The sequence below is a fragment of the Felis catus genome, chromosome D4 (assembly GCF_018350175.1).
Source record: "Felis catus isolate Fca126 chromosome D4, F.catus_Fca126_mat1.0, whole genome shotgun sequence".
Lineage (NCBI taxonomy): Eukaryota > Metazoa > Chordata > Mammalia > Carnivora > Felidae > Felis > Felis catus.
The window spans coordinates 83,917,623-83,941,491 of NC_058380.1; the positions used below are offsets into that span (position 1 = coordinate 83,917,623).

The 23,869-nt window shown below is 38.9% G+C and overlaps 1 protein-coding gene across 5 annotated transcripts in view; it reads right to left on the bottom strand.

Annotated features, from left to right (window-relative positions):
• Positions 1-23,869, bottom strand: part of SCAI (suppressor of cancer cell invasion) — a 157,174-nt gene that overhangs the window by 115,338 nt on the left and 17,967 nt on the right. The gene's annotated exons all lie outside the window — the stretch shown is intronic.

Here is a 23,869-nt window from a genome sequence, read left to right on the forward strand (position 1 = left end):
TTGTTGTCCCCTCCAGTCTCAAACTTGCTGGTCTTCCTCCTTTCCTTCCCTAAAACAACAGCTACTCATCTCAGCCTCTACCTGTGACTGGATTCCACTCCCACTTGTCTCATACCACAACCTGCCCATCAATGATCTGGTTATATGTTTAATTTCTCTCTCATACTCCACAAACATGCTCATTTTTTTCTTTCCTAAACAAAGCTAACAAACCCCAATCCTTTCTCCACCTCCTTAGGTTTATCTCTCTCCTTCTCTATACAACTAAATTTTCATAAGAGTCCTTCTTATACTCATAGCCTTCACTTTCCTCACCTCATACTGACTTCTCTGTCCAATAAAATCTGGGTCTACAGCCATTTCTCTATTCTCTCAAAGATCAAGACCTCCTATCTGCCCAGTTCAATGGTTTCCTCAGGGCACTACCTGACGCCACCTAGTGTTTAAAATATTTTGAGTAGGGGCACCTGGGTGACTCAGTCAGTTAAGTGTCCGACTTTGGCTCAGGTCATGATCTCGCGGTTCGTGAGTTCAAGCCCTGTGTTGGGCTCTGTGCTGACAGCTCAGAGCCTGGAGCCTGCTTCGGATTCTGTGTCTCCCTCTCTCTCTGTTCCTCCCCCACTCACACTCTGTCTCTCTCCAAAAAATAAAGAAAGAATTTTAAAAAATTTAATATTTTGAATAAGCTTCTTTCGTTTGTTTTTTGTTGTTGTTTTAATAAACTTCTGAAGAAAATATGTGACCTGGTGAGCAACCTATGTCTTGAATTCCATGACATCACTCTCCCAGTTGTCCTCTCACCTCAATGATAGTGTTCTGTATTTCCCGGTGTCTTCTGAAACCCCCACATGTAAGCAGTCCTTTAGGTGTGACTCTCAGTACTCTTCTAAATGATTTCCATCACTCCAAGTACCCCCAGGGATTCTCTGTTTATCTCTGACTCCATTATACCCTGAGCTCCACAGTAAGATCTTTTAATAGCAAGACGGCAGAATTTGGGAGGGGGGGTGGGAAACAGAACCACAATTTATGTTTATTACAATACAATAAACAATAGTAACTACCACCACCAAAAAATGCCTTCTACATGCCAGGCACTGAAGAAAGCACTTTACAAACGTTAACTAATTTAACGTATTCAACATTATAAATGAGGTTACAGTCTCAGAGGAATTAAATAATTCTCTCATATAGTTAGCAAATTGTAAATATAAGATTGGAACTAGCTTTTACTTCAAAGCCAGTTTTCTTAATCAAGGGATACTGTCTCATCTTATTTCTCCTAAAAATTCAATTCTCTTAGGTTTTCCTGGTAGTAATAAACTTACAGGATCATTTAAGATCAACACTGTAAGCTGTACATTCTTGGCCTTCTGTATTAAAGAAGATATTATTTTTCTAAGAATTCTAGGGGTAAAAGAAAGTCAACGTTATATAGTTCATTTCCAAGCCTGTAGGCAGAATTGTATCTAAACCATTCCAGACAGATGGGTATCTTCTATTTTTAATGACATCTAGGAAAGGAGATTCTCGCCTACTAAATTTAGATTGTGAGCCAAAGGCAGGAAGCATATCTGATTTTATGCTCCATATAGCTACACCTTCACGTACAGCTGGTAATATGCATCCCAACAGGATTATTACCACAAGTGGAAATGGACACATAGAAAATGCAATTAAACAAAAAAAAAAGCCAGTCACTAAAAGGGATTCAACCGGACTCTTCAAGTAGACAAGAGAACAAAATCATTCTAGTCCAAAGTACAAAAGAGCTGACATCATATTTTTCTTAGTATTTTAAAACCCATCTGGCAGAAGTAACTGGAAAAATGACAAAGGAGTTTCTAGTATGAGGTACACACATTACAGGCTGTAACTACTTTCAAAGAGCTAGCTCCAAATCTTAATGGAGAAGAGTCTTGAATGGATCTGAGGTTATTAGCATTTTGAGGTTTATAGCTCTACTCCTGCCATCACTTCCTCTAGGCTCTAGGCTTTAGAATCCAACCACATCACCATCACCCCCAAAAGAGTGCAGTCTAATTCTGCCTGTCAGATCAAATTTGCCAGCTCTTAACACTTTAAACGAAGAACCAACAAATCAAAAAATTCACAAATGCTCCAAAATAGTTTCTAGCAGTATACTTTACAGAAATTCTTTGCACTACTTGTTACAACAGAAATCTAAGATCACTTTAAGATCATTATCTCAAAGAAGCTACTGGCTAGAGCTGACACAAATGGTTAGTTGGCCCTCAGTCAAATACTTTCCCAAATGAACCAGTTGAGCGTGCATCCTCACAAAGTTAGGAGAGCTTTAGCATCACTTCAAATAACATAACCCCTTGGCTCAAATCATACTGTAAAATTACATCTTTTTTTCTAATGATTAAAGGAAATTGTAGAGTGGCTAATCACATGAATAGAACTTATGACCTCCATTATCACATTAAAACCCAGCACAGACTAGCAATAAATGAATGTTGATAAAGCAAGGGATATGTTTGTATAAAATTACCATAGTAGTGTTTTGGTACAATTCCAAAAACTCAGGTCATGGCTCAACTATTTTTTAAAACAAATATTCATCCAAAATAGCAAATGACAAGTGTAAGATGAAAATACTGACCTAAGCCGATGGGGCAAAAATGCTAAATACCTTCTTGAAAGTAATTCATGTTTCCCAAAAGAGAGCATCTGTTTCTATCTAAGCAATAACGAAGGAACACATTTACGGCCAAAATAGTTCTTTCTTCTGTCTGTTTAATGAATGAATTGACAGTGAACTGGAATTAAAGGGACAGTTTTTATTTTCTCACGTTCTCATTGTACAATCATTGTTTTAACCCACCTAAGTAAAAACCTGTTACAAGAACAAAACACACATTTCAAGCTAACAACCATCTTCAAATTTATATCACAATGTCCTATCCCAAAAAAATCTAGCCTAAACAACAAAAATGTTACCTTATGTTTGGCCATACAGGAGCTACTATATAAATGCCAAGTTTTATTTGGTGTCTGCCGAAGGCTTATGCAATTTTTTCTCAACTGCTTCTCAGTCATCACCCAATCTGGAGGTGGTTAATTGCTTTATGATTCCAATTCATATTTTATCACAAAACAATCTCTTATTAGTCATTAAAGTAAGCCATTCATAACATTTAGGGTTTTTTTCTTTTAATAACAGTTTAACTGAGATATAACTCACATGCCATGAAGGGTATAACCTCTTTAAAGTTTATAACTCAGGGATTTTTAGCATATTCACAAAAATTCTACATCAATCACCACTATCTAAATTCCAGAACATTTTCATCACCCCAAAAAGAAATCTCATATCCATTAGCAGTCACTCCCCATTTTCCCCTACCATGGCAACCATTGATCAGTGTTGTCTCCATGGATTTGTCTATACAGGATATTTCATATAAATGGAATCCTACAACAATATTTGGACTTTTGTGACTCGCTTCTTTTACTTAACATAATGTTTTGAAAATTCATCAATGGTGTAGCATGTATCAGTACTTTTATAATTGCATAATATTTCATTGTATGGATATGCCACATCATATTTACCCATTCATCAGGTGATAAACAACTGGGTTGTTTCTATTTGTTGACTATTATGAATAACACTGCCTTGAAAATCTGTGTGCAACTTTTTGCATGAACGTACATTTTCGTTTTCTTGCGTATATTCTTAGAAGTGGAATTGCTGGGTCACATGGTTATTTTTTGCTCTTAACTTTTTTTTAAAAAACATTTATTTATTTTTGAGAGACAGAGAGAGATAGAGCTCAAGCAGGGGAGGAAGAGAGAGAGAGAGGGAGACACAGACTCTGAAGCAGGCTCCAGGCCCTGGGCTGTCAGCACAGAGCCCAACGTGGGGCTTGAACTCACAGACCACGAGATCCTGACCCAAGCTGAAGTCAGCTGCTTAACCGACTGAGCCACCCAGGCGCCCCTGCTCTTAACTTTTTAAGGAACTGACAAACTGTTCGCCACAGCGAGCACCTCATTTAACAATCCATCCTCACCAACACCTGTACTTGTCTTTCTCTTTTATTATAATGAAGCAGCATCTCCTTGTTTTGATCTGCATTTCCCTAAGAACTAATGATGTTGAGCATCTTTTTATATGCTTATTGGCCATTTATGAATCTTCCTTGGAGAAATGTCTATTTAAATCCTTTGGTCATTCAGGGATGCCCACTCTCACCGCTGTTGTTTAACATAGTGTTGGAAGTTCTAGCATCAGCAATCAGACAACAAAAGGAAATCAAAGGCATCAAAATTGGCAAAGGTGAAGTCAAGCTTTCACTTTTTGCAGATGACATGATATTATACATGGAAAATCCGATAGACTCCACCAAAAGTCTGCTAGAACTGATACAGGAATTCAGCAAAGTTGCAGGATACAAAATCAATGTATAGAAATCAGTTGCATTCTTATACACTAACAATGAAGCAACAGAAAGACAAATGAAGAAACTGATCCCATTCACAATTGCACCAAGAAGCATAAAATACCTAGGAATAAATCTAACCAAAGATGTAAAAGATCTGTATGCTGAAAACTATAGAAAGCTTATGAAGGTAATTGAAGAAGATATAAAGAAATGGAAAGACACTCCCTGCTCATGGATTGGAAGAATAAATATTGTCAAAAAGTCAATACTACCCAAAGCTATCTACACATTCAATGCAATCCCAATCAAAATTGCACCAGCATTCTTCTCGAAACTAGAACAAGCAATTCTAAAGTTCATATGGAAACACAAAAGGCCCCGAATAGCCAAAGTAATTTTGAAGAAGAAGACCAAAGCAGGAGGCATCACAATCCCAGACTTTAGCTTCTACTACAAAGCTGTCATCATCAAGACAGCATGGTATGGCACAGACCAATACCATATACAGACATATAGACCAATGGAACAGAATAGAAACCCCAGAACTAGACCCACAAACGTATGGCCAACTAATCGTTGACAAAGCAGGAAAGAACATCCAATGGAAAAAAGACAGTCTCTTTAACAAATGGTGCTAGGAGAACTGGACAGCAACGTGCAGAAGAGTGAAACTAGACCACTTTCCCACACCATTCACAAAAATAAACTCAAAATGGATAAAGGACCTGAATGTGAGACAGGAAACCATCAAAACCCTAGAGGAGAAAGCAGGAAAAGACCTCTCTGACCTCAGCCGTAGCAATCTCTTACTCGACACATCCCCAAAGGCAAGGGAATTAAAAGCAAAAGTGAATTACTGGGACCTTATGAAGATAAAAAGCTTCTGCACAGCAAAGGAAACAACCAACAAAACTAAAAGGCAACCAACAGAATGGGAAAAGATATTTGCAAATGACATATCGGACAAAGGGCTAGTATCCAAAATCTATAAAGAGCTCACCAAACTCCACCCCCGAAAAACAAATAACCCAGTGAAGAAATGGGCAGAAGACATGAATAGACCCTTCTCTAAAGAAGACATCCGGATGGCCAACAGGCACATGAAAAGATGCTCAACGTCGCTCCTTATCAGGGAAATACAAATCAAAACCACACTCAGATATCACCTCACGCCAGTCAGAGTGGCCAAAATGAACAAATCAGGAGACTCTAGATGCTGGAGAGGATGTGGAGAAACGGGAACCCTCTTGCACTGTTGGTGGGAATGCAAATTGGTGCAGCCACTCTGGAAAACAGTGTGGAGGTTCTTCAGAAAATTAAAAATAGACCTACCCTATGACCCAGCAATAGCACTGCTAGGAATTTATCCAAGGGATACAGGAGTACTGATGCATAGAGGCACTTGTACCCCAGTGTTTATAGCAGCACTCTCAACAATAGCCAAATTATGGAAAGAGCCTAAATGTCCATCAACTGACGAATGGATAAAGAAATTGTGGTTTATATACACAACGGAGTACTACAGGGCAATGAGAAAGAACGAAATATGGCCCTTTGTAGCAACGTGGATGGAACTGGAGAGTGTGATGCTAAGTGAAATAAGCCATACAAAGAAAGACAGATACCATATGTTTTCACTCTTATGCAGATCCTGAGAAACTTAATGGAAACCCATGGGGGAGGGGAAGGAAAAAAAAAAAAAAGAGGTTAGAGTGGGAGAGAGCCAAAGCATAAGAGACTCTTAAAAACTGAAAACAAACTGAGGGTTGATGGGGGGTGGGAGGGAGGGGAGGGTGGGTGATGGGTATTGAGGAGGGCACCTTTTGGGATGAGCACTGGGTGTTGTATGGAAACCAATTTGACAATAAATTTCATATATTGAAATAAAATAAAATAAAATAAAATGAAATGAAAAAAATCCTTTGGTCATTTAATTGTTTTTAATGTTTGTTTCTTTTTGAGAGACGAGAGACAGAGACAGAGACAGAGACAGAGTGTGAGTGGAAGAGGGGCAGAGAGAGAGGGAGACACAGAATCCGAAACAGGCTCCAGGCTCCAACCTGTCAGCACAGAGCCCGACAAAGGGCTCAGACTCACAGACCACAAGACCACGACCTGAGCCAAAGTCAGATGCTCAACCAACTGAGCCACTGAGGCGCCCCTCCTTTTGTCATTGATAAATTGGGTTATTTGCCTTTTTATAGTTGAACTGTAGGAATCTTTTTTTATGTATCTTGAATTGAAGTCCCTTATCAGATATGGTATTTGCACACCAGTTCTCCCATTCTGTGGGATATCTTTTCAGTTTCTTGAGGGTGTCCTTTGAAGCAATAAGTTTTTCACTTTGATATAGTTCAATTTTGCCACTTGTGTTTTTGGTGTCATGTCTAAGAAATCATTGCCTAATCCAAGGTCACAAAGACTTACTTCTCTGTTTTCTTCTAAGAGTTTTAGTTTTAGCTCTTATATTTAGGTGTGTGATCCATTTTAAGTTAATTTTCATATATGATGTGAGGTGAAGGGTCCAACTTCATTCTGTTGCATGTGGACATCCAATTATCCCAGGACCATTTATTGAAAAGACTATTATTTCACCATTGACTTCTTTCAGTACCCCTACTGAAAATCAATTGACCACAGATGTACAGTTTTTTATTTCAGGACTTTCAATTCTACTCCATTGATCTGTGTGTCCACCACACTGCCTTGATTACTGTAGCTTTGTAGTAAGTTTTGAACACTTAGGATTTTAAGGAAAAAATCAAGAATATTTTTAGACTCAGAAACTCCAGTTACAGGAATACTCCAACATTTAAGAGACTGCCATTCCAAAACTTCATTTTCCAGCCAACTGTTCAAAAACCTAGAGCTTTCTCTTTCCCTAGTGTTTATACATGGCCTGTATTCTTATTTACACTATTATCTATATCTCTAGCTTTAAGTTTTCAAAAATGTTCCATCATACGTGTATCAATTTTATTCCTAATGCTCTATCATATATCCTATTACTTGTCCCAAGTAAAATCTGTTATTTTACCCTGGCCACCTCTTTCCCATCACATTCCATTTTTGAACACACTGGATTGATTGTTCTCAGATCTGCTCTATACTGGCTCATCCTGGAACTTCCCTTTTACTGTTCTCCTACATTGGAGCTATTGTTTCCTGAAGCCCATTATCATCATCTTTCATGGAATACCTCCTTACTTTGCCCAAAGCGTACCCTTCAGTAGTCTTAAGAAAGGACACATGAAAGATAAAATTTCCAAATCCCCGATGACCAAAACATGATACTGAATGATACTGCTAATAATTGATCATTTGGCCAGGTATCAAATTCAGGTTGAAAATAATTTTTTCATCAGAATTTTTCAAGCACTATTCCATTGTCTTTTAGCCTCTAGAGTTGCAAATGAGAAATTGGATGCTACACTTGTTCTCTATTCGTTAAAAGTGATGTGAGGGTGTGTGTGTGTTTGTGTGTGTGTGTGTGTGTGTGTGTGTGTGCAAGTTTTCAATACCTTTATTTTATCCTTTTAAAGGATGATCGTCAAATTCTACATACCTTACTTCATTCTTTTTTCATCCACTGTGCTAGCCACTCAGAGGCTTTTCATTCTGGAAACATCAGTTCTAGACAATTTTCTTATTTTTTGTTTTATAAGATTTTCCTCTTGTCTCTCCTCATGCAGCTTATATTGGTCTGTCATTGAACCTCCTCACTTAATTTTGTAAGCCTCTCATCTTTTCTTTTTTTAAACAATTGATAATCTATTTATCAAAAATGTTGATTGGAGCATCTGCAATGGTGACTTCAACCTGGACAAGGGCTCAATACTGATGGAAGTAATCTGTTTAACAATCTCAGTAACCTGTTTAACAATCTCAGAAGCAGTGCAAATCAATGAGTCCTTTCCACATCCTCACCTAAAAAGGATCTGAGTCTTAGAACCTTCAGCACAAGGAGTTTTTCTTGTAGTGATTCTCAGTCTTGGTAGGCATCTGAACTGATCCTTTCACATTCTTTTCCTTCGCACCTCTGATCAAGTCAGTACATATCTTCTTCAAAGGTTTTATGTGATGGCTGATCAGATTAATTCTAATTCTGTGAATCGCTACCTCGTGGTTCCACAGGTATGTTCCCAGTGTTTTTAAAAGCTGGGGCCATGGCACAGCTTCCTGACCTTGTTCCTCCAGGACAGCAAAGAGCGGAGAGGCAGGGGCAGGAGTGGCCGGATGAGGCACGACTATAGCTGTGACCCTGTCTTCCTCAAAGAGCATCTTTTCTCCCTTACTTCCCACCACTTCACTATCTTTCCTTCTAGTTTCTGGGAGACTTCTTCAACTTCACCTGGTTTCCACCATTTTTTTTAAATTTTAACGTTTATTTATTTTTGAGACAGAGAGAGAGAGAGCATGAACGGGGAAGGGGCAGAGAGAGAGGGAGACACAGAATCGGAAGCAGGCTCCAGGCTCCGAGCCATCAGCCCAGAGCCCGACGCGGGGCTCGAACTCACGGACCGCGAGATCGTGACCTGAGCTGAAGTCGACCGCTTAACCAACTGAGCCACCCAGACGCCCCTGGTTTCCACCATTTTTAAAAAAATGTTCTTTTTTAAATTTGAGCTGCTATAGTTACATACATCCAAAAGATCTTTTTTATTCCTGAATTGTTGTTTCCTCAGTGAATCCAGTCCTTATTTTATAAATCCGTATCTCTATGACATTATCAGTTAGAGAAGTTTTATTTTGGTTTGGTGGGATTTTTTTTTTTTTCATTTTACAGTTTGACTCTGAGCCCTGCCTTACCTCTGTTTCCACCAGATCCTTTCTGCAATGTGTTTTTTTGGTCTCTGTTGTTCATGTTGAAGGCTTTTTCTTATGTCTCATAGATCCTTAGTAGCTGTCTGTTACTATTTAAGAATGAGGCCCTGAGGGGCGCCTGCGTGGCTCAGTTGGTCAAGCATCCGACTTCCGCTCAGGTCATGAACTCACGGTTTGTGAGTTCGAGCCCTGCGTCGGGCTCTGTGCTGACAGCTCAGAGCCTGGAGCCTGCTTCGGATTCTGTGTCTCCTTCTCTCTCTGCCCCTCCCCCACTTCTGCTCTGTCTCTCAAAAATAAATAAATGTAAAAAAAATTTAAAAAAGAATGAGCTGTAAAAAAAAAAAAAAAAAAAAAAAAAAAAAAAGAATGAGGCCCTGAAAGATTTGTATACAGACAGGGTTTTCTCTATTTTTTTTTAAACATATTTGAATCTTTGATTTTTTTTTTAGATTTTATTTATTTATTTATTTATTTATTTATGCTTTAGAAAGAAAGAGAGAGAAAGACAGAGAGGAGTAGGGGAGAGGGGCAGAGGGGGAGAGACAGAGAATCTTAAGTAGGCTCCATGCTCAGTGTGGAGCCCGATGTGGAGCTCGATCCCACAAACCTGGGATCACAACCCGAGCTGAAATCAAGTCAGATGCTCACCCAAATGAGCCACCCAGAAGCCCTCAGACAGGGTTTTCAACCAGACGGCTTCCCTAAAGGAAATAGCTCTTTTATTAGAGACCCCCAAATGTCAGCATGAGAAAGAATTTTGAGTCTTCTTCAGTTTCTCTGAAAAAGATCCCTTCAGTCTCCCAAATGAGCCATAGAAGTCTGGTGGCCAGTGGTCAGGAGCCAGAGTGTGTTTGGGAGATGAGGTAAGACGTTGTAGGTTCACCGTTCCGTACGCAGATAAGTCCCATTTTCTGTCCCGTGAGTCACTCCATCCTGAAATGTCTCCAATTTATTTTTTTTTTTAATTTTTTTTTTTCAACGTTTATTTACTTCTGGGACAGAGAGAGACAGAGCATGAACGGGGGAGGGGCAGAGAGAGAGGGAGACACAGAATCGGAAACAGGCTCCAGGCTCTGAGCCATCAGCCCAGAGCCTGACGCGGGGCTCGAACTCACGGACCGCGAGATCGTGACCTGGCTGAAGTCGGACGCTTAACCGACTGCGCCACCCAGGCGCCCCGAAATGTCTCCAATTTAAAGAGACCGCAGCCCCTGGTCACATTTGATTTCTGAATAATTGAGGGGTAGAGGGCAGGTAGTCGTCTGGCTGCATGGCGTAAGGCAGAGGACCTGGAGATTCAGCCCTTCGGTAAACAGACTTTGAACCAATGACCCATTTTTGGTTCAATGTCTCACTCCCACCTCTGAAGTAGCTGCCGCCTCTTGAGAAATTTGTGAAGTGAATCAGTGTGCTTCCTGTAGGAACCATTCTTCAGGTCTTAAAGGTAATACCTAGAAAGGTAATAACATCTCTCTATCCTACTATGTCAATTACTTTTCCCTTTATCGAGTTTCTATCATCAAAAAAACCTTTTTTTTAAGACTTGAGCATTTATTTTGAGAGGGGGACAGACAGACAGACAGAGAACACAGGCAGGGGAGGGGCAAAGAGAGAAAATCCCAAGCAGGCTTCATGCTGACAGCATGGAGCCCGATGCGGGGCTCCAACCAAAGAACTGTGAGATCATAACCTCAGCTGAAACCGAGAGTCGGACACAACCAATTGAGCCACGCAGACGCCCCTCTGTCATCAAAATTTTTATTAAATCTCTCATCAGCTATTCTGTTCTCAATCACTTTCCTTCCTTTTATAGTCTTAACCTTTTCTGCTTTTTTAATATCAAAAGAAAAATGTAAATTCATATGGAAATACATCATTTTTAAGCAAAAGTTAATCTAAATTTATAATAACACTTGGAAGGAAGATCTTATGAAGTGCCTTTTAAAAATAAGAAAACTAAGTCTCAAATGATTAAGTGAAATGCTGAAAGTCAAAAAAGGTGCAAGTGACAGAAATCGAATTTAAATCTACGTCTATTAAAAGAAGAATGGAGCGTTAGGTTAGAGACCAATATAAAATTATGTAAAATATAAAAATAGGCTAACAAATATAATATTCAATATGCAGATGAAGAGTATATTCCATGCACATTTCTTCTCATTCTTGGAATAAATCAAGAAAATTCAGAATGAACTCCATGAACCAAGAACTTAAAGATAAAAGACAAAAGGATAAGATTAAAAGGAAAACAACTGATCCAAGGAAAGAAAATTACATATATATATATATATATATATATATATATATATATATATACTTCATATCAGAACTTAAAATAGTGCCAGAAACAGCAAATGCAGAAGCAAAAGGAGAAGGAGAGGACAAGGAAGACAAAGGGATTAAAAGATGAGAGAAGGAAGAGGGGGGAAGAGGAGAATTTCCTGCAGTCATGCCCTCCCTGACCCACCCCTGAACGCCGGGAATGGGGTAGGAGCTCAGAGAGAACCGCATTAGTAAGTGATGTGGAGACCATATCGGGTCTGACATAGAGAAACTATCACAAGAGCCAGGACCTTCAGCCTGGTGCTGATTAGATGGGACTTTTGGGTTGTCTCTGGGGAGCAGGAATGCATAAAGTCCTAAAATTTACAAGCCTAAGAAAGGGAAGGAAATATTTATGGCTAAAAGAGTGGGTTGCAAAATACTGAATTACTGCTCTACACTTTGGGAAGTGCTACTTTAAACCATCTAATTTACTTCAAGACCCTAAAGCCTGTTACATACTAACTAAAAATGCCTAACATCAAGAGCTAACATTTACCGAATACCTAGGAAACCAGATTCTAAGAGCTTCACATGTTATAATAGTAATAATAAGAGCTAACATTTGCAGAGTGCTTACCATGTTAAGCACTATTCTGAGCACTTCACAAGCATTCATGTAATCCTCAAAACAAAGTACCTGAGGTACTTACTATTATTATTCCCATTTTACAGTTGAAGAAACCGAGATACACGTAAGTGAAGTACCTTGCTCAACAGTCCAGAGCTAGCAAAGGGCAAAGCCCAGCTCTTAACCACGATCCGACACTTGCATCTGCTGGACAGGCTATAATGTAGCTGCAGCCTGAGCTCAAAATAAAACTTTTCTGTAAAAAGAAATTTTTCTCACATTAAGCAGAAAAAAAAAAGTTTTGCTTCTTCAAAAAGTTCTTTAATGCTGTTAAAACAGCATACATTTTTAAAATAATTAATATCAACATCCTACGGTCCAGAAGTAAACCAGACTGATTTTAAGTCTTGCCCTAAAGAAGATTTTAACGTAGATCAGTTACAATGACCGTTTATAACCGAAATTGCAGGGCCATCTCTATTCCTTTTAGTGTTTTGTAACATCAGTTTAAAACCCATCTGTGAACTTCAAGGGGCGCTCATAATGGAAGAGAGTGTGTCATCGATGCAGAAGCGGCCGAGAAAGCTTATAAATAATTTCTTAATAACCTCTCAATTCTAAGAACCTAAACCTATTCTTATTTTATATAAAGGATCAACATTGTTTTTGTTTCCTGAATATAAATGGTTTTCAAAGGGGCTTGGCAGTTTTCACTGTTACTGGCAGGGAACTAAAAGCTGACACTCCAACATTTAGAAGCCATGAGGTGGTAAGAAAACCAATGCCATCACCATACATTTGAAATTTCCAGTAACTCACTAAACCACCAGTAATTAAGGGAAGGCTCTATTTTCCCAAGTGCTACAAGTGTTCCTACTCCCTTCATGACATTGGGCAAATTAAGCTACTCTTATCTCAGCTGTACCTGCCTTGTTTCTCTTCCCCACAAAATAAAGGAATCCAAATAGATATTCCTTAAAAGTCCTTTAGGCTCAAAATTTCTGTAATTCTGTATAGTCTATATCTGAATGTATAGAGACGGGAAATGTTTATTTTAGAAACAAAAAGAACCACAGCTAAATACTTTGGCATGATTACTTACTTTACATTTTCTACATTTCCATTTTGGGCACAGAAAAGGAAACTGTTTACTTATATTTTATTCCCAAGAACTTAAAGCCTCTCTCCTAATACTTTTTCTAAACCTCATCTCAGAGAATAAACAGTATGTAGGAAAAAAATATAAATAAGTTAATATTTATTCAACATAATCTTAGAAAAATTCTTGGGGCGCCTGGGTGGCTCAGTAGGTTGAGCATCCGACTTCGGCTCAGGTCATGATCTCATTTTGTGAGTTCGAGCCCCACATCAGGCTCTGTGCTAATAGTTCAGAGCCTGGAGCCTGCTTGGGATTCTGTGTCTCCCTCTCTCTCTGCCCCTCCCCCACTCGTGCTCTGCTCTCTCTCAAAAATAAAATAAAAACATTAAAATACACATATATAATCTTAGAAAAATTCTTAAATTTGGGGTTAAATTTTTTAAACAGTTTAAATTACCTAATTATAATTCTGACTGTTCAACATAAAAGCGTGATAAAAAATATAAGCATTGGAAGATTTATTTCCAATGGCCTAGCCATCCCGTAACATTTTTTAGCATTGTAAGCTTTATTTCCTGCCTGACATCCTCAGGGATCTAGTTTGACAGCTCCCCTGTACAATTTCTACTACGAGACTTTCCTGGCCTCTCTTGGCACATGTAAACTGCTGCTAGGTAATATTTCTTTTGGCAACAGACTACATACTTTATAGAAACAGACCTTCAATTGAACCCTCTCCACTCAAACACACATTCTTCACTAACATGTAAATCTTTTTCTTTTTTTTTTTCTTAGAGAGAGAGAAAGAGAGCACGGAGAGAGGGGGAGAAAGAGAGAGAGACAGAGAGAGAGAGAGAGAGAGAGAGAGAGAGAGAGAGAGAGAGAGAGAGAGAATCCCAAGCAGGCTCCATGCTCAGTGTAGAGCCCGACACAGGCCTCAATCCCATGACCCGATCCTATGACCTTGGGATCATGACCTGAGCTGAAATCAAGAGTCAGATGTTCAACCAACTGAGTCACCCAGGCACCCCTAACATGTGAATCTTAAACTAAGTCTACTACACCAAGATGGGCACATTTAAGGTATTGAAAGGTGATTCACTAAATTTTCTACAATAATAGAATCTTAGTTACAATCTCTCCTGAATGGATATAAAAAATCATTTTGTAAATCATATTCTGAATTAGAATTATTTTTCTTTTTTCAATTGCCCTAGACTTATAAACAGATATCTAATCTACTAAATTTTAGGAAATAAAGATACAATTGAGCGAAATCTAGAAAAATAAATACCACAATATAAACGGTACATCTAAAGCATAAGAACTATACTATTCCCATTTTTTAATTTAATAATTCTAGCCAACAATAGCCCATTACCAAAGAACTAAAATGTACCTTTAGAGACTGAAAGAGCCCAAATGAAGTTCTATAACAACTACTTAAATAACCGTCTCTCCTTTTAAAATCTCAATACAAATCCCATGTATGCCTTAATTTAACTTTAATATCTATTTGCAATTTAAGTATCTGCTTGGCCATAAGCTTCCAGTGACATTTTTATCAGAGATAGAACCTGCCTGCTAGTTTATAATCTACTGCAGAAGATAAAAGAGTATACAAATTTAAAACTATACATTATGCTGGTATGACAAAGTTTGAAAAAGCACAGGATTGGAAGATTTATTCATTATTAGATGTATGACCTTGAACAGATCATTTGTCTTCTTAGAAAATCAGCTGACCAAAACTTAAATGTAAACAAATGAAAAATATGAATGGTCCTGTATCTATTAAAAAATAAGCTGTTGGGGCGCCTGGGTGGCGCAGTCGGTTAAGCGTCCGACTTCAGCCAGGTCACGATCTCGCGGTCCGGGAGTTCGAGCCCCGCGTCAGGCTCTGGGCTGATGGCTCAGAGCCTGGAGCCTGTTTCCGATTCTGTGTCTCCCTCTCTCTCTGCCCCTCCCCCGTTCATGCTCTGTCTCTCTCTGTCCCCAAAAAAATAAATAAACGTCGAAAAAAAAATTTATAAAAAATAAGCTGTAAATTAAACAGTTTCCCTAATGAAATCACCACAAAAAAAAAAAAAAAAAAAAAAAAAAAATCACCACATGGCTTCACCAGAGAATTTTTCTAACCATTCATGGAAGAAAAAGCACCAGTATTAACAGAACTTTTCTAGAGAAGAAGAGTAAATGTTTCCCAACCCATTTTATAAACCGGGATAGCCCTGATGTCAAAACCCGAAGAAGGGCAGTATATGAACATAAACACAGATTCAAAAACTCTAAAAAATATACCAATAAATTGAAATATAGCAATATATAAAAAAAGATAATGCATCACTACTAAGTATGGTTCATTCCAGAAATGGAAGGTTGATTTAAAACATCAGAAAAAAATCAATTAATGTAATTCAACACATATTAATAGAAAAAAAAAGGGGAAAAAATCATATGATCATCTCAATAGACACAGAAAAAAAGCATTTGACAAAATTAAACACCCTTTCAGGATTTTAAAAAAGATCTCGAAGGGGCACCTGGGTGGCTCAGTCGGTTAAGCATCTGACTTTGGCTCAGGTCATGATCTCACAGCTCTTGAGTTCAAGCCCTGCATCGGGCTCTGTACTGACAACTCAGAGCCTGGAGTCTGCTTTGGATTCTGTCTCCCTCTCTCTCTGCCCCACCCCAGCTTACGCTCTGTCTCTCTCAAAAATGAATAAACGTTAAAAAAAATTTTTTTTACAAAGAGCTCAAAGACTTCCACTTCTGGCCAAGATGTAATAACAAGGACCAGATTTACCCCCTTAAAACAACCAAAAGAAAGCAGATGAAATAGTTTAGATAACAAACAATAGTTTTCAAGACACTGTACATCATCAGGCAACAAAAAACAGTGATCTCTGAGGACAAAAAGTGAATCCTACAATTGCCCCAGTTCACCAACCTTGAGAGCATTTCCAGGGTGTGACAGGGAAGAGGAGCCCAGGCAGAGCCCAAGGAATATCCTAAATTGAAGATAGAGCTTAGAGTCCAGGGAGACATGGCAGCTAGAGTTCACAGGGCAGAATATTGTAGAGGAAAAAGCTAAACAGAGAGAAAATACTGGAGATTTGTGGGCAGTTCCTCTAAAGTATTCTACTAAAGTATGCACCAGTCCATGCATGCAAGAAAACTATCAAAGACAGAGGAAAAAAATCATCCAAGAGGATTAGAGGCAACAGTGCCTAGAGTTTACAAAGGCCAGTAGTAGTGCCTGTTTCCACTAGCCAGCCTTAGAAAGCCTTATAATTTCCTGGTAGAGTATTCCAAAGGATCTTGCCACAGTAGTAAAGAATGATAAGCCCTAATGATGATAGCCCTAAATGTTGCTTTGGTCCCACTGTTGCTTAAAAACCTTAAAACCAAAAGGATCAAAATATTTCTAAATAATTTAACTGCAAGCCAGGAAAATCTCCAGAAATGTAGAAGAAAGAAAGAACAAAACAAAACTCCAGTCCCCCCACCCAATCAATGTCTGGCATCCAAACAAAAATTGCAAGATATGCAAAGAAACAGGAAAATATGGCCAGCGATGATGAGAAAAATCAACCAATCAAAATCAACCCAGAACTGACATTAAAATAGTTATCATAACTATAGGTGTGAGCAACCTTTTTCTGTAAAGGGCCAGATAGTAAATTAGTAAATATTTTAGGCTTTGTGAGCCAGACAGTCTCTGTCACACCTATTCAACTCTGCTGTTGGACAAAATTTTGCCACATGAAAAACAGGATATACCAAAAACAAACAAAAAAACAAAACCAAACAACAAAAAACAACCAAGAACAATATATAAAGGTACTTGCTTTCATTAATCATCAGAGGAATGCTAAGTGACACAACATTGTACCCCAGTAGCAACAAGCACACTCAACATCTAGATTTTGATTGATTGATTGATCTTTAATTTTTTTTTTTTTAGTAGGCTTCATGCCCAACATGGTGCTTACACTCATGACCCTGAGATCAAGAGTCGCATGTTTGGGGCACCTGGGTGGCTCAGTAGTCTGAGCATCCAACTTCAGCTCAGGTCATGATTTCATGGTTCATGAGTTCGAGCCCCACATCGGGCTCAGTGCTAACAGCTCAGAGCCTGGAGCCTACTTCGAATTCTGTGTCTCTCTCTTTGCCCCTCCCCCCCCCAAATAAATAAACATTAGAAAATTAAGAAAAATAAATAAATGTAATATAAATGTTCATGTGTAGAATAGAAAACTAGGTAAAAACTTAAAAAAGCAAAATAAAGTATGGATGTCAGTTAATAATTTCTTTTAAAAATAGTACATATATTGGGGCGCCTGGGTGGCGCAGTCGGTTAAGCGTCCGACTTCAGCCAGGTCACGATCTCGCAGTCCGTGAGTTCGAGCCCCATGTCAGGCTCTGGGCTGATGGCTCGGAGCGTGGAGCCTGTTTCCGATTCTGTGTCTTCCTCTCTCTCTGCCCCTCCCCCGTTCATGCTCTGTCTCTCTCTGTCCCAAAAATAAATAAAAACGTTAAAAATAGTACATATATATTTTTTTTTCTCTGACCTCTCTTAAATGTTATATGATCATTATAAAAGAAATGTGGGGGCACCTGGCTGCTCACTAGGTAGAGCATGGGACTCTGGACCTCAGGATCGTGAGTTTAAGCCCTGTGCTGGGGATAGAGTTTACTTAAAAATAGTAATAAATTTTTTTCAAAACAGGAAATGTTGGGGGCACCTGGGTGGCTCATCAGTTAAGCATCTAACTTCGGCTCAGGTCATAATCTCACGGTTCATGGGTTCAAGCCCTGTGTCAGGCTCTCTACTGTCCACGCAGAGCCTGCTTTGGATCCTCTGTCCTCCTCTCTCTGCACTTCCCCAGCTCATGCGCACACTCTCCCTCTCTCTCAAAAATAAACATTAAAAAATTTAAAGAAAAAGAGGAAATGTGAAAACCCAGAAAATATACAAATAAATAAAAATTCTACTCCTTTGGGGTACCTGGCTGGCTCAGTCAATAGAGCATATGACTCAATCTTAGCATTGTGAGTCGGAGCCCCCACACTGGGTGTAGAGATTACTTAAAAATAAAAATCTTAGGGGTGCCTGGGTGGCTCAGTCGGTTAGGCAACTGACTTCAGCTCAGGTCATGATCTCGGTCCATGACTTTGAGCCCCACGTGGGGCTCTGTGCTGACAGCTCAGAGCCTGGAGCCTGCTTCAGATTCTGGGTCTCCCTCTCTCTCTCTGCCCCTCCCCACTCACGCTCTGTCTCTCTCTGTCTCTCAGAAATAAATGAACATTTAAAAAAAAATTGAGGGTGCCTGGGTGGCTCAGTTGGTTAAGCCTCCGACTTTGCCTCAGGTCATGATCTTGAGGTCCATGAGTTCGAGCCCTGCATTGGGCTCTATGCTGACAGCTCAGAGCCTGGAGCCTGTTTGGGATTCTGTGTCTCCCTCTCTCTGCTCCTCCCCTGCTCACACTCTGTCTCCCTCTCTCTCTCTCAAAAATAAATAAATGTTAAAAAAATTTTTTAATTAAAAAAATAAAATAAAAATCTTAAAAAGAAAAAACAAAAAACCTCTACTCCTTGAAGATAACCATGATTAATACTCCAAGGCTGTGGTTCCCAAACTGTGTGTTCAGGCACCCAGGGCACCACAGCAAATTTACAAGTATACTGCAGGACATACTACACTTTCAAGGGAAACACAGTGACATCTGTCGGATACCACACAAACTACAAGTTCTAGGTAGTTGAGTTCTAACATTAGGGCACTTTATATTCCTTTCAATAACGTCATATCTTGTGAAGCTGGTTTTTCAGCTGTTGTTGTCATAAAAAGAAAATATCTGTGAAAATCATATGGTATGGGAGGCAAGATGAGGTATCCAATATGATCCCATGGTTTGAGAAGTGAAGGGCCCAAATGACAGTAGTTATTTAAGAATGAAAGTTTAAATGTTTTCTTAAAAAAAAAAAAAAAGATCCAGGGGCACCTGGGTGGCTCAGTCGGTTAAGCGTCTGACTTCAGCTCAGGTCACGATCTCATGGTCTGTGAGTTCGAGCCCCGCGTCGGGCTCTGGGCTGACGGCTCAGAGCCTGGAGCCTGCTTCCGATTCTGTGTCTCCCTCTCTCTCTGCCCCTCCCCCATTCATGCTCTGTCTCTCTCTGTCTCAAAAATAAATAAACGTTAAAAAAAAAAATTAAAAAAAAAAAAGATCCATAATAGTATTATCATTCACCTACCACAATGGCTCAAATTTTAAAATACCAAGTGCCAGCAAGAAAGTAAGAAACTGGAATTCTCACAGAAGTAGCTGGTGGGAGTTTACAATAGTACAACTACTTTAGGAATCAATGTCAATATTTATTTGACAATGCCCATTTTATATGACCCTGAAAGTCTTCAGACATATATCCTACCAAACTCTTGCACATGTACAGGAGGTGTTTTAAGAAAATGTCTGTGGTTGTTTGTAACTGAGAGACAATTCAATCGCTCATAGATAAGACAATGGATAAACTGCGAGACCATCATCACGGAACCGTGAAAACGAACGGCACACGTGTATGTGTGTCAATGTGAATAGATCTCAGTCCTAATGTTGACTAAAGCAAACCAAAGAAGAAATCCAGTATGATGTCATGTATTTAAAGCTTGGGGACGCCTGGGTGGCGCAGTCGGTTAAGCGTCCGACTTCAGCCAGGTCACGATCTCGCGGTCCGGGAGTTCGAGCCCCGCGTCAGGCTCTGGGCTGATGGCTCAGAGCCTGGAGCCTGTTTCCGATTCTGTGTCTCCCTCTCTCTCTGCCCCTCCCCCGTTCATGCTCTGTCTCTCTCTGTCCCAAAAATAAATAAACGTTGGAAAAAAAAAAAAAAGAATTCACTTTCTTGTTTATAAAAAAATAAAATAAAATAAAATAAAGCTTAACAAATCTAGAACCGAACAATATATGTACAGTTAAACCCATATGTTGTAAAACCATGAAAGAAAATACAAGGGAATGGAAACAATTTCAACATAGTGCTTTCCTCTAACAGGAGAGGGGAGGAAATGAATGCCATACAAGAGAGGCATTAGGAGGAACTTCCAAAGTATTGATAATGTACTAATTTTAAAGCTGGACAGTGGGAACAAAGATACTAATTTTATTATTCTTCTTTAAAGTATATATATGTTGGGGCGGTTTCTTGCGGTTTGTGGGTTTGAGCCCTACATCAGGCTCTCTGCTGTCAGTGCAGAGCCCACTTGGGATCCTCTGTCTCCCTCTCTCTGCCCCTCCCACACATGTGTCTTGTGCTCTCTCTCTCTCTCACTCTCTCTCAAATATAAACATTAAAAATTTTTTTAATAAAGTATACATATGTCATATGTGCTTTTTTTGTATACATGTTAGATTTCATTTTAAAATAATTAATTAAGGTAAACATGATTTATTCAACAAAATATTTCTTAAAAACCCACTGCGTTCCAGGCATTTTCTGTGCTTTACAAACAGCCCTGCCCTCATAGAGCTTACATTCTAGTAGAGGAAGAAGACAGCCAACACTCAGATTAAATGAATGAAAAAAAAAACCACAAAGCCCAACGTTTTTTTAATTAAAAAAATTAAAAGTAGGGGGGCCTGGGGGGCTCAGTCAGTTAAGTGTCTGATTTTGACTCAGGTCATGGTCTCACAGTTCGTGAGTTCAAGCCCCATGTCGGGCTCTGTGCTGACGGCTCGGAGCCTGGAGCCTGCTTCGGATTCTGTGTCTCCCTCTCTCTCTGCCCCTCCCCCACTCATGCTCTGTCTCTGTCTCTGTCTCAAAATAAATAAACATTAAAAAAAATTTTTTTTAATTAAAAGTAGAGCAGAGAAAGAGATATCAGGAGCACAGGGCAGATTGTCATATGAAATACTGAATTTAACTTGAGATGTTTAAAATTTTTATTACAAGTAAAATTGTACTATAAATAAAAACTCTTAGATGTTTAACAGTTTGTAAGATACTAGGAAAAATTTAAAAGGTCAAACCCATCAACAATATATTAAAAGAAAACCATCAATATATTAAGAGAATCCCAATCAAGTAAATTGTCCATTAAAAGTCCTCAGAATATTTTTTAAAAATACTAAGCATGTCTAAATACTTTTAGAATACCTGTTAAACAAATGATTGCCTGTACATGAAATGTCTTAATTACATTTTCAGAGCTATCATTTTCCATAAAATAAATTTTTTAAAGAATTTCTGAAAATGAATGGCTCAATTCCCATTTACCCTTCACCTATTACATTTACTTCTTTATGTAGTGTCAATTTTCAAGTAGCGCACACACACACACACACACACACACACACACACACACACACACCAGAACATGCTGCCAAGGATAAAACAGTCTAAAATATGAGAGAAGAAAGAAAAATGTGAGGCCTTCAGGAATACGATGCTGACTGAATCAAAGACTGCATTCCTGCACCTGAAGATGTTTCCACTCGGTAACATTTCAAATTACTTGTCCACCATCTAGTTTCCGGCATGAGGCTGTTTGTTATCCAGGAAAATCAAGTGACATCACTTACATCTCTGCCTTTAAATATTCTATCTAAGAGACGCTTGAGCTCTCTCAATAGCATGAGCTTTCTGGAAACAGAATTGTTTTCATTCTTAATGGTCTTTATTTTCTTGACTACTTAAAAGTAAAGTTGCACTACATTATCCCAAACAACTACTTTTACCTAATAACCACTAGAGAGGATAAATTACACTACGTCAATTATAGAAATTGGTAAAATAAAAAATAATGGTTTTAGAAGCTTGAGGAAGTTTGAAATTTGAAACCAGAAGACATGTATATCAAAGAACTGTTTTCATTTTACTTATGGGACTTTAATAAAGCCTCATAGGAAATTATCTCCACCAAAACTTAAAAAAAAAAAAGCCAATATCACTATTTTAGTCTGTAACAGTAAAAATATTATAGAGACAGACAAAGACTATGTTTGTCTTGCCTGAGCCACTTCCTAGTTGTGTTATTCTAGGTAAATCACTTCACTTTCCCGAGTCTCAGTTTCTCTATTTGTAAATGGGAGCAATACCATCCGTCTTCTAATGAAGAAACAAATACAAACCCAAACTGCTTATAAGCACCAACCAGCACCCTGGGAATTAAGTAATTCTCTCTCAGACCCCTCCTCCTATTTAGTTCATTAACTCTACTCTGTAATCAACCTGAATGCTAAACAAGTAAGAACTGATAAAAACAAACAGTGAACTCAATACCTAAGATCTATACATTTTATTGCATTAAAGTATTCATTAATAAAGTTAAAAGGTTTGTTAAAAAACATATTTGAGAAACCACTGGCTAATACATCAATAAATGCCAGTCATTATCAAGAAGCCCATGGAGCAAAAAAAAAAAAAAAAGAAGAAGTCCCTGGAGTGCCTGGTTGGCTCAGTCGGTTGAGCATGGGACTCTTGATTTCAGCAGCTCAGGTCATGATCCCAGGGTTGTGGGATAGAGCCCTACATTGGGCTCAGTATTAAATGTAGAGCTTGCTTGAGATTCTCTTCCTCTCTCTGCCCCTCCCCCCCCACTCACAGTGTCTCTCTCTTTCTTTAAAATAAAAAATATAATAATGATAAAAACAAATAAATTAAAAAAAAATAAAAGTCTAAAAACCAGCACACTTATTCTGAAATTTCTTCATCACTTTCTCCCTAATCTTGTTTCCCAAAGGAGTCTTTCTGCTCTTCACTTCTTTTTTTTATTAATTTTTTTTATTTTATTTGAGAGAGAGAGAAAGAGAGAGAGTAGCAGAGAGGGGCAGAGGCAAAGAGAGAGAATCCCAAGCAGGCTCCATGCTCAGTTGAGAGCCCGACACAGATCTCAGTCCCATGACCCAATCCCATGACCCTGGGATCCCAACCTGAGCTGAAATCAGGAGTCAGATGCTCAACCAACAGAGCCACCCAGGCACCCCTGGTCTTCACCTCTTAAGTGAAGCCTTAAGCCTTAAAAAAAAAACTAAAACAATTAATTCTTTAGTCCTTTTAGACTTCTGAGCATCCCTCTGTCCCTAACTTCTTAGGAATATTTACTCCATCATTTCAGATTGCAACCTTTTTGCTGGTTATCCTTCCCCTCCCTTGTCTAAAAATAATAATGCCAATAATAGTGATAGTAACCAGCAGTGGTAAGAAGAGCCAACATTTTGTGACAGGCACTATCTTAACACTTTGTATGTATGTATCACTGAAGGCTCACCACAACCCTATGAAGTAGATACCATTTTATTTAAGAAACTGTGCTACAGAGAAGAAGTCACTTTCCAAGGTCACATACCTCACCTGAATCTTTCTAAAGTCTCTGCTCATTACTAACATGCACACAACCTTCTATATTAGAAGGACATAAGAATGGAGTTATATGGGCAGGGATATTACTGTCCAATTTTTGCTGTTTTGTACTATTCTTAATTAAAAAGACCCAGAGGTACCTGGGTGGCTCAGTCAGCTAAGCATCTGACTTCGGCTCAGGCCATAATCTCACAGTTTGTGAGTTCAAGCCCCAAGGAGGGCTCTGTGCTAAGAGCTCGGAGCCTGGAGCCTGCTTCAGATTCTGTCTCCCTCTCTCT